The sequence below is a fragment of the Panthera uncia genome, chromosome B4, assembly GCF_023721935.1.
Source record: "Panthera uncia isolate 11264 chromosome B4, Puncia_PCG_1.0, whole genome shotgun sequence".
NCBI lineage: Eukaryota > Metazoa > Chordata > Mammalia > Carnivora > Felidae > Panthera > Panthera uncia.
Window position 1 is genome coordinate 32,566,070 of NC_064809.1, and position 11,093 is coordinate 32,577,162.

At 34.2% G+C, this 11,093-nt stretch overlaps 1 non-coding gene across 1 annotated transcript; it reads right to left on the reverse strand.

Annotated features, from left to right (window-relative positions):
• Positions 1–839: 839 nt before the first annotated feature.
• On the reverse strand, positions 840–946 carry LOC125920499 (U6 spliceosomal RNA). Its single transcript, XR_007457088.1, has one exon. It is a non-coding gene; the product is annotated as a U6 spliceosomal RNA (small nuclear RNA).
• Between the last annotated feature and the right edge of the window lie 10,147 nt (positions 947–11,093).

Sequence of the window (11,093 nt, forward strand, 5' to 3'; positions counted from 1 at the left end):
GCGCCTGGGTGGCTCAGTCGGTTAAGCGTCCGACTTCAGCTCAGGTCACGATCTCGCAGTCCGTGAGTTTGAGCCCCGCGTCAGGCTCTGGGCTGATGGCTCAGAGTCTGGAGCCTGTTTCCGATTCTGTGTCTCCCTCTCTCTCTGCCCCTCCCCCGTTAATGCTCTGTCTCTCTCTGTCTCAAAAATAAATAAACGTTAAAAAAATTTTTTTAAATATATACACATCATATATGAGTTATACATATTATATATACATATACATGTATACCTATATATGTATATATGTATTATGTATGTTTATATTATATACAATATTAACTATATATTATATAAAATTATATTAATTGATGTGTTATATATGTATTTATTATATATCACATTTTCTTTTTCCATTCATTCATTGATAGATACTTAAGTTGTTTCCGTGTCTTGGCTATTATAAATAATGTTACAGTAAACATGGGGGTGGCAATATCTTTTCAAGATAGTGATTTTGTTTCCCTCATATAAATTCAAAAGTAAAATTGTTGGATTACATGGTAGTGCTATTTTTAAATTTTTGAGAAACCTCTGTACTATTTTCCATATTATCTGCATAAATTTACATTTCTACCAACAGTGCACAAGGATTTCCTTTTCTCCATATCCTTGCCAACATTTGTTATTTCTTATTTTTTAATATTAGCCATTCCAACAGGTGGAAAGTTACATCTCATTGTGATTTTAATTTGCACTTCCCTAATGATTAGTTATGTTGAGCACCTTTGCATGTACCTGATGGTCATTTATATGTCTTCTTTGGAAAAATGTCTATTCAGTTCTTTCACCCATCTTTTAAAAATATTAAATGCTTGATGTATTTGCATGTCATATTTGCACAAGGGTCATGTTAATCCTCTTTGTATCATTTCAATTTTAGTATATGTGCTACTGAAGTGAGCACTCTTCTTCCTATTTTTTAATTACATTGTTTTTGCTTTTTTGTCTATTAAGTAGTATGAGTTGTTTACATATTTTTGATATTAACCACTTATCAGATACAGGATTTGCAAATATTTTCTCCAATTCTACAGGTTGCCTTGCATTTTGTTCATGGCTCTTAAGCATTTATTTAAAAGAAAGTGTAACTCTTTATAGCAAGGACACATAATCAAATTATTATAAAGGCCATTAATTTTTAGGAGTTTTTCAAATAACAATTAACAAATACTTCAGCTCATTTCAAATGACGCCATTTAATATAATATGACTTTATGTAAAGTAGTTCAAAATGGGTTGGCAAAATTGACTTCTGCCAATCTGTAATTCCATCAAAATTACGTTTTTATTCCGAAAAGAATTGTGTAATTTGACAATAGGATTTAAAGTTCTTAAAAATTAAGATTCATTTTACATTGTGATTTTCAATAATTTCAGTCATATTTCTATTTTTTTGGCCTTTCTAACCTCTGAGACCATCTTTGTTTGATTAACTTCCTACTCGACTTCATAGTGCTGATATCAGGGTTATCAGGAAAAAATAGGGGGAAAAAAACCCCTATGACTATTTAGTACAATCTATGAGTGGATTTGTGTATTTTCTTAGGTACCATACTCTGATACTTAGAATTTTCATGATCCTTAGAGAAGAACTGGATATATTCCTGATTCAATGCAAACAATAGGAAAGAATGAGAGTGTGTTCCCAAATTTATAATATTCAGCAACATCATGCATTCAAATTAGAATCTAAAGAGGATTTTACAGAACATATGTTGGCTCCCACATTAACTTAGACGACCTTATCATTTATGTGATGGTAAAATATCTTATAATCCAATCAGATTTAAAATGTTATTAATGAAACCCTTTATTAACTTAATCTGGGTGAAACACAATACTTTTTTAGAATCTAGGATACTTTTGTTTTTTGCTTCCAAGTGAAAAGTTATTCAACATCACTTGTTATTAAAAACTTACAATTAAAACAACACTGATAAAACATTACATACCTATTAAAATTGCAACGAACCAAAACTAAAAACAAAAACCTGGCAATGCCATTCTGGAGAGGATGTGAAGTTATAGGAGCTCTCATTCATTGCTGACGGGAATGTGCAATGATACAACCACCATGGAAGACAGTTTGACACTTTCTTACAATATTAAACATAGTATTGCCACACGTTTTAGCAATCATATTTCTAAGTAATTACAAACTGGCTTGAAAACTTATGTCTACACAATAGCATACACCCAAATGTTTATTGAAACTTTGTTCATAATTAACCAAAACTAAAAGCAACCAAGATTCCTTCAATGAGTAAATGGGTAAATAAACTGTGATGGAAGGCAGGATATGAGAAAATAACTTAAATGTATTACAAATATAAAAAACCATCTCACTTGAAGGCAGTACAGAAATATTGTGCTGACATAAGTAACTTTGGAAATTAGTGCATTTTGTAAGTCTATGGGCAAAAGGGATTACAGTCTAGTTAATGAAGTTCATTCCCACAGAGCTATGAATTAACAATTCTGAAACTATTATATACATATCTGGAATTTAACAGGAAATTTAAGTTGGTGATAAGAACTGGATTTCTCACTCTTGTAGTGAGAGGTTATAGACCAGGAACAAGAAGAGACTAAAATGACCTATGAGTAATGAATTAGAGTGGATACATCAGTATGAACTTGTATTTAGCTTATTTGTAAGAAATTAATTACAAATAGATATGTTTTAAAATATGTGTATACATGCAGGTTGTCATACACGCATCTAAATCCTTGCTATGTCACTGAAAAGGCCTAGCATCATTGATACCCAATAGTAACAACTGTAACTAGCATCCGGGTTTTGTCTTCTAATGTCATTATCCAAAAAAGGAACTAGGTCGCTTTGGAGAAACGACTTATTCTGGGACTAGATGGGTATCCAAAAGATAATCCTGGATCATTTTGTAATGTTAAAAAGGGAAGGTGCTCCAAAGAACAACAACAACAAAAACCCCACATACACACAATGATGAAGATATATCAAACAGACACAGGATCTAACTGAAAGATCTCCCAATGGACAAAGCTGGAAAAAAAAATTGAGGAAAGAAATAAATAAATTAGTATTGGATTATAACCCACAATATAAATCTATAAATGTCCCTGAGATCTTACTGATATAAATAATTGAATAAACTTAATAAATGTGAGAGAATAGACAAGTGTCCAGTGAAAAAAGAATTCTGAATAATTTATGTAGATAATCTTCCCCAAATGAGGTGTAGAAATACTCCCCATTCCTTAAGTCTCTCTTCCAAGAAGCACAGTATAGAAAGAGAAAAAAAAAAAAAAGATTAACTTTACTATGGAGAAACCTACAAATACTCCTTCAGCCCAGATGATCAAAGCTAATTTTAAATTTAGAAATACCTTTCTAATATAAAATGTTAATAATAGAGAAAACTAGGTGTGGGATATGAGGAAACTATCTTCATTATCTTTGCAATAATTCTGTAAACTGTTTTAAAATAAAACTGCTCTAAAATTTGAAAACTTACTAAAAATGGCCCAAGATACTCCTACTTAATGTAGCAATTTCTTATTGAATTTCTACTATGCAAAAATTTGATGAAAATCCAAAACTGTATATTTTCCAAAACTATTGAATCATAATAAAACAAGAAAGGATAAGTTTATTTCAAATTTATAAAATTGACATAGGATTTTTTCCAAGTTGCTGACAGATTCCACACCTGAATATCTCTTAAAGTATTTTGGAGATCTAAAATCAAAAAATTTTCTAAATTTATTAAAGATTATGCTGATGGTGTTCCCATTTAACTCTTTTGACTCTAAGTAGAAATAAAAAGGTAATTCACATGAACTCAGTCTCAACAAGTGCCTTTCATTGCATAAATAACAGGTGATAACTAGGTTTTGTGGATTTAAACATAAACCAAAAGTTCCCAACAAATAAAATTCCAGGGCCAGATGGCTTTACAGGTGAATTCTACCAAACATTTGAAGAAGAGTTAATATCTATTCTCCTTAAACTGGTCCAAAAAATAGAAAAGGAAGGAAAACTTCTAATTCATTCTATGAAGCCAACTGTACCCTGACACCAAAACCAGATAAAGACTCCAATAAAAAAAGAACTGCAGGCCAATATCCCTGATGAACATGGATGCAAAAATTCTCAATAAAATACTAGCAGACTGAATCCAATAATACATGAAAAAAAAATCTTTCACCATGAACAAGTGGAATTTATTCCTGGGTTGAAAGAGTGATTCAATATTCACAAATCAATAAACATGATACATTAATAAAAGAAAGGATAAGAACCATATTATCCTTTCCTTCCAACAGAAGCAGAAAAAGAATTTGACAAAGTACAACATCCATTAATGATAAAAATCCTCAACAAAGCATGTTTACAGGAAACACACCCGAACATAATAATGACCGTATATGAAAATCCATAGCTAACATCATCCTCAAAAGGAAAAATTTGATAGCTTTCTCCCTCAGATCAGGAAAAAAAGCAAATATGTCTATTCTCACCACTTTTATTCAAAATAGTACTGGAAGTCGTAGCCACAGCAATCAGAAAACAAAAAGAAATAAAAAGCATCCAAATTGGTAAGGAAGAAACCAAACTTTCACTATTTGATGACATGATAGTATATATAGAAAATCTGGAAGACTCCACCAAAAAACTACTAGAAATGATACATGAATTTGGTAAAATTGTAGGTTACAAAATCAATGTATATAACTCTATTACATTTCTACACACCGATAATGAAGGGGCAGAAAGAGAAATTTTTAAAAATCCCATTTACAATTGCACCCTAAATAATAGATACCAAGAAATAAACTTACCATGAGAGGTGAAAGAACTGTACTCTGAAAAGTATAAAATACTGATGAAAGAAATTAAAGATGACACAAAGAAATGGAATGACATTTTATGCTCATGGATTGGAAAAACCAATATTGTTATAACATCTATACCACCCAAAACAATTTATACGTTTAATGCAATCCCTATCAAACACCAACAGTATTTCTTCACAGAGCTAGAAGAAACAACCTTAAAATTTGCATGGGTGCACAAAAGACCTCACATAGCCAAAGCAATCTTGAAGAAGAAAAGCAAAGCTGGTGGCATCACAATTCTTTAAGTTAAATTATAAAGCTGTAGTAATCAAAACAGTATGGTACTGTTACATAGACCAAAGGAACAGAATAGAAAACCCAGAAATGAGCCCACAACCTTTGTTGTCAATTAATCTTCAACAAAGAAGAAAAGAATATACAATGGGAAAAAGACAGTCTCTTCAATAAATGCTCTTGGAACAACTGGACAACGACATGCAAAAGAAAGATACTGGACTTCTTTCTTATACCATACCCCAAAATAACTTCAAAGTGGATGAAAGAGCCAAATGTGAGACATGAAACCATTATAATCCTAGAAGAGAACACAGGCAATAACCTCTTTGACATAGGCCATAGCAATTTCTTTATAGATATGTCTCCTGAGGCAAGGGAAGAAAAAACAAAAATAAACTATTGGGACTTCATCAAAATAAAAAGCTTCTGCACAAAAAGGAAACAATCAACAAAACTAAAAGGCAACCTATGGAGTGGCAGAAGGTATTTGCAAATGACATATACAATAAAGGGATAGTATCAAAAATTTGTGAAGAACTTCTAAAACTCAAACCCTCAAAAGAATAATCCTAATTAAAAATTGACAGAAGACATAAACAGACATTTTTCCAAAGATGACATCCAGATGGCCAATAGACACGTGAAAAGATTCTCAACATCGTTGATCATTAGTGAAATACAAATCAAAACTGAAAGGAAGGGGCTCCTGGGTGGCTTAGTCGGTTAAGTGTTTGACTTTGGTTCAGGTCATGATCTCACAGTTCATGTGTTCAAGCCCCCTGTTGGGCTCTATGCTGACAGCTCAGAGCCTAGAGCCTGCTTCAATTCTCTGTCTCCTTCTCTCTCTGCCCCTCCCCCTGCTTGTGTTCTGTCCCTTTAAAAAAACACTGCAAAGAGATATCACCTCCCACCAACCAGAATAGCTAAAATCAATGACATAAAAAACAACAAGTGATGGAAAGGATGTGGAGAAAGGGGAAACCTCTTACACTGTTGGTGGGAATGCAAACTGGTGTTAGCAACCCTGGAAAACACTATAGAGATGCCTCAGAAAGTTAAAAATAGAACTACCCTATGATTGAAATTGCACTACTAGGTATTTACACAAAGAATACAAAAATACTAATTCAAAGGGATGAATGCACCTCTATGTTTATAGCATCATCATCTACAATAATCAAATTATATAAAGAGCAAAAGTGTCCATCCACTGATGAATGGATAAAGGGATTAAAGACATGTGATATATATATATATATATATATATATATACATATATATAATGAAATATTACTCACCCATGAAAAAGGAACTCTTGACATTTGCAGTGACATAGATGAAGTTACAGAGTACTATGCTAAGTGAAATAAGTCAGTCAGAAAAATAAATGCCATTTGATTTCACTCAAACGTGGAAATTAAGAAACAAAATAAATGAACAAAGAGAAAATGGAGACAGATAGGCACTCCAGGAAACAGACTCTTAACTATAGGGAACAAATTGATGGTTACCAGAGGGGAAGTGGGTGATGGAGCTGTGTTAGGTGATGAGATTGAGAAGTGCACATGCTAAGATGAGCTCCAGGTGTTGTATGGGAGTGTTGAATCACCATATTGTACCTGAAACTAATATTATATGTTAACTAATTGGAATGTAAATAAAAACTTTTTTAAAATAAACATTTATTCAATATTAAAAAAATAAAGTTGTTCAATACCTATGCTTTAAAAAGCATAAACACAGTGACTACACACATTGATCAGAATTAATACTACTTTTCATAAAACAATATTGATACTAATTAATTAATTAATCAGAGTTTTTGTTATGTTATATTGGAAAAACTAATGAATTTCAGAGTTTAATAAAAGTTCCAAAAAACTTATATTCTTCTGATAAACTCATTATTCAAGAAAAGTCTCTTGGAGGGGGGAGGAACCAAGATGGTGGAATAGCATGGAAGTTTTTTGTGTGTCACAAGTCCATGAAATACAGCCAGACCATCTGCACTAAACCATCCTGCACACTTAGAAAACTGGAGGATTAACACAACAATCTGCACAACTTGAACCACAGAATTCAGCAGGTATGTGGTGCAGACAGGTGAACTTCGGGAGTGAGAAGCCATGGGAAGGGAGGTACTTTTGTGAGTGGAGAGAGGATGGAGATGGGGTGGGGGGAGAATATGAGAAAAGCACCCCTCCCCAAAAGGAGCTGGAAAGAAAGTGGAAAATCAGAAATAGCCACAGGGACTAAACCAAAAAGAGAGAAAGGAGAAAAGAGAGGGTTTAAATTCCATTAAGACTGTAAACAAGGGGGAGTGCAAAGGCTGCAACTCCACAGCTCGAAACCTGGCTGTGCTCTGGTGGGAAGGGCGAATCCTCAGGAACAGAGTGGGGTCTGGGAGGTGCTTGGGCCACCCAGGGAAAAGTGGTTCCACTGCTGGAAGGACATTTCGTAGAGACTATTGAAGCCACCTCGTCCCAGCAGACCCCAGAAAACGGCCACATTTGCTGGTGCTGGAACAAGGTCCTTAAGAGTGAAGCCTGGTGACAGATGTGTGTTGTGATTTTCCATAATCCCTGAAATGCTGCTGCTACACTATCTCGCGAACTTTTGCTGGGGCAGACTGGTGCCTGGCCGCAGTCTCGGGGCACCAGCAGCAGCAGGGTCCAGCGGGCTTTCCTGGGTGCAGCCAACATTCGGCCATTGGTCACTCAGCCATTGCTCAGTGAGACCCTCCTATAGAGGGGCGGAATGGGTCAAAGCTGCAGTCCTTCAGAAGTAAGGGGCTGGGGAAAACAGCCGCATCTGAAACAAAACTTGGGAGAGAGATACTGCCTGGGACTTGGTCACAGACAGTGAGAAAGTGGGGAGTGGACAAAAGCTGAAGACAGAGGACGGGTGCGCGATTGCTGATCAGGGAGAACAGAGTTCTGATACTAGAGACTGGGTACCTGGGTGATGCCATTTGCACTACTCCTGTGCATGCGCATACACACCTACCAGTGCCACAATTCACTCCAGTAGGCTAGCACTGCCATCTAGTGGAGAATGGAGCCATTAGACTAAGCCCCACACAACTGGGCCAACCTCTCCTTTCAAGGATACAAGTCCCACCACCTGCTTGGTTTATGGACTATAAAGTGCTTCATAGTCTGACTTCTAGGGGAAAACAAAGTAGTTTCAGTCCTATTTCAATCTGTTAGCAGGTCCATCTTTTCAATTTTAATTTCTTTTCTTTTTTCACTTCTTTTCTTTTTCTTGCATACAGAAAGAGAAAAAATTCATTTTTATTTTCAAATTTTATTAAAAATATTTTTTAATTTTTCTTACTATATTTTTTACTTTTGTGTAAATTTTTTCAATTTCTATTTTACTTCAATCATTTTATTTTAGTATACTTCAGTGTAATACTGAATACAGAAAAAGAAAACCTTCGTTTTTACTTTCAATTACTATTAACAATATTTTCTTTAAATTTTTTACTACATTTTTCCTTTTATGTAATATTTTTCAAATTCTATTTTACTTCCATCTCTTTATTTTAGTCTACTACAGTGTATTCACTTTTTCAAATTTTCAAAAGATTTCCTTTTTTTCTCTTTTTTCTCTGTTCCATTTCTTTTCTTTTTCTTCAATACTGTAAGAGAAAAAATCATTCTTATTTTTAATTTTTATTAAAAATATCTTTCTTTAAGTTTTTTTCTACTATATTCTTTACTTTTGTGTACATTTTTTCAAATTTTATTTTACTCCTATCATCTCATATTAGTTTACTTAGTGTATTAATTTTTTTCAAATTCTCAAACGATTTCCTTTTTTTCTTTCCCCCTTTTTTTTCTCTAATCTGTCAAACCACTTTCAACACCCAGACCAAAACACACCTAGGATTTAGCATCATTTATTCAATTTTTCTTCTGTGTGTGTGTTTTTAATTTTTTAAGTATAATATTTTTTTAATTTTAATTCTTTTAATTTTAATTTTTCTACCTCATTAATTCCTTTTCTCCTTTCAAAATGACAAAACGAAGGAATTCACCCCAAAAGAAAGAGGATGAAAAAACGACAGCCAGGAATTTAACCAACACAGATACAAGCAAGATGTCTGAACTAGAATTTAGAATCACGATAATAAGAACACTAGCTGGAGTCGAAAATGGATTAGAATCCCTTTCTGCAGAGATAAAAGTAGTAAAAAATAGCCAGAATGAAATTGAAAATGCTATAACTGAGCTACAATTACAGATGGATGCCGCAGTGGCAAGCATGGATGAGGCAGAACAGAGAATCAGCAATATAGAGCACAAACTTATAGAGAATAATGAAGATGAAAAAAAGAGGGAGTTGAAGGCAAAAGAGCACAATTTAACAATTAGAGAAATCAGTGACTCATTAAAAAGGAACATCAGAATCATAAGGGTACCAGAAGAAGAAGAGAGAGAAATAGGGGTAAAAGGGTTATGAGAGTAAATCATAGTGGAAAACTTTCCTAACCTGGGGAAGGACACAGACATCAAAATCCAGGAAACACAGAGGACACCCATTAGATTCAACAAAAACTAACCATCAACAAGGCATAGCATAGTCAAATTCAGAAAATGCTCAGGCAAGGAAAAGATCATGAAAGCAGCAAGGGAAAAAAAGTCCCTAACCTAGAAGGGAAGACAGATCAGGTTTGCAGCAGACCTATCCACAGAAACTTAGCAGGACAGAAAGGAGTGCCAGGATATATTCAAAGTGCTGAGTCAGAAAAAATATGCAGCAAAGAAATCTTCACCCAGCAAGGCTGTCATTCAAATTAGGAGGAGAGATAAAAAGTTTCCCAGACATACAAAACTTTAAGGATTTTGTGACCACTAAACCAGCCCTGGAAGAAATTTTAAGGGGGACTCTCTGAGGGGAGAAAAGATGAAATATATATATATATATATATATATATATATATATATATATCTCAAAAGCAACAGACTAGGAAGGACCAGAGAACACCACCAGAAACCCCAACACTACAAGCATCATAATGGCAATAAATTCATCTTTCAGTACTCACTCCAAACATCAATGGACTCAATGCTCCACTCAAAAGACATAGGAAACAGAATGGATAAGAAAACAAGATCCATCTATATGCTGTTTACAAGAGGCCCACTTTAGACCTAAAGACACCTTCCGATTGAAAACAAGGGGATGGAGAACCACATATCATGCTAAAGGTCAACCAAACAAAGGTGGAGTAGACATACTTGTATCAGACAATCTAGACTTTAAAATAAAGACACTAGCAAGAGATGCAGAAGGGCATTATATCATAATCAAAGGGTCTATCCACCAAGACCCAACAATTGTAAACATTTATGCACCAAATAAGAAAGCCCCAAAATATATAAATCAATTGATCACAAACATAAAGAAACTCATCAATAGTAATACCATAATACTAGGAGACTTCAACAGCCCACTCACAACAATGGACAGATCATCTAATCATAAAATCAACAAGGAAACAATGTTTTGAATGACACACGGGACCAGATGAACTTAACAGATATATTCAGAACATTTCATCCTAAAGCAGCAGAATATACATACTTCTCCAGTGCACATGGAATGTTCTCCAGAATAGACCACATACTGGGACACAAATCAACCCTCAGCAAGTACAAAAAGATCGACATCATACGGTGCATATTTTCAGACCACAATACTATGAAACTCAAAATCAACACCAACAAAAAATTTGGAAGGGTAATGAATACTTGGAGACTGAAAAACATCCTGCTAAAGAATGAAAGGGCTAATCAAGAAGTTAAAGAGGAAATTAAAAAGTATATGGAAGTCAATGAAAATGATAACACCACAAGCCAAAACCTCTAAGACACAGCAAAGACAGTCATAAGAGGAAAGTATATAGCAATCCAGATCTTCCTAAA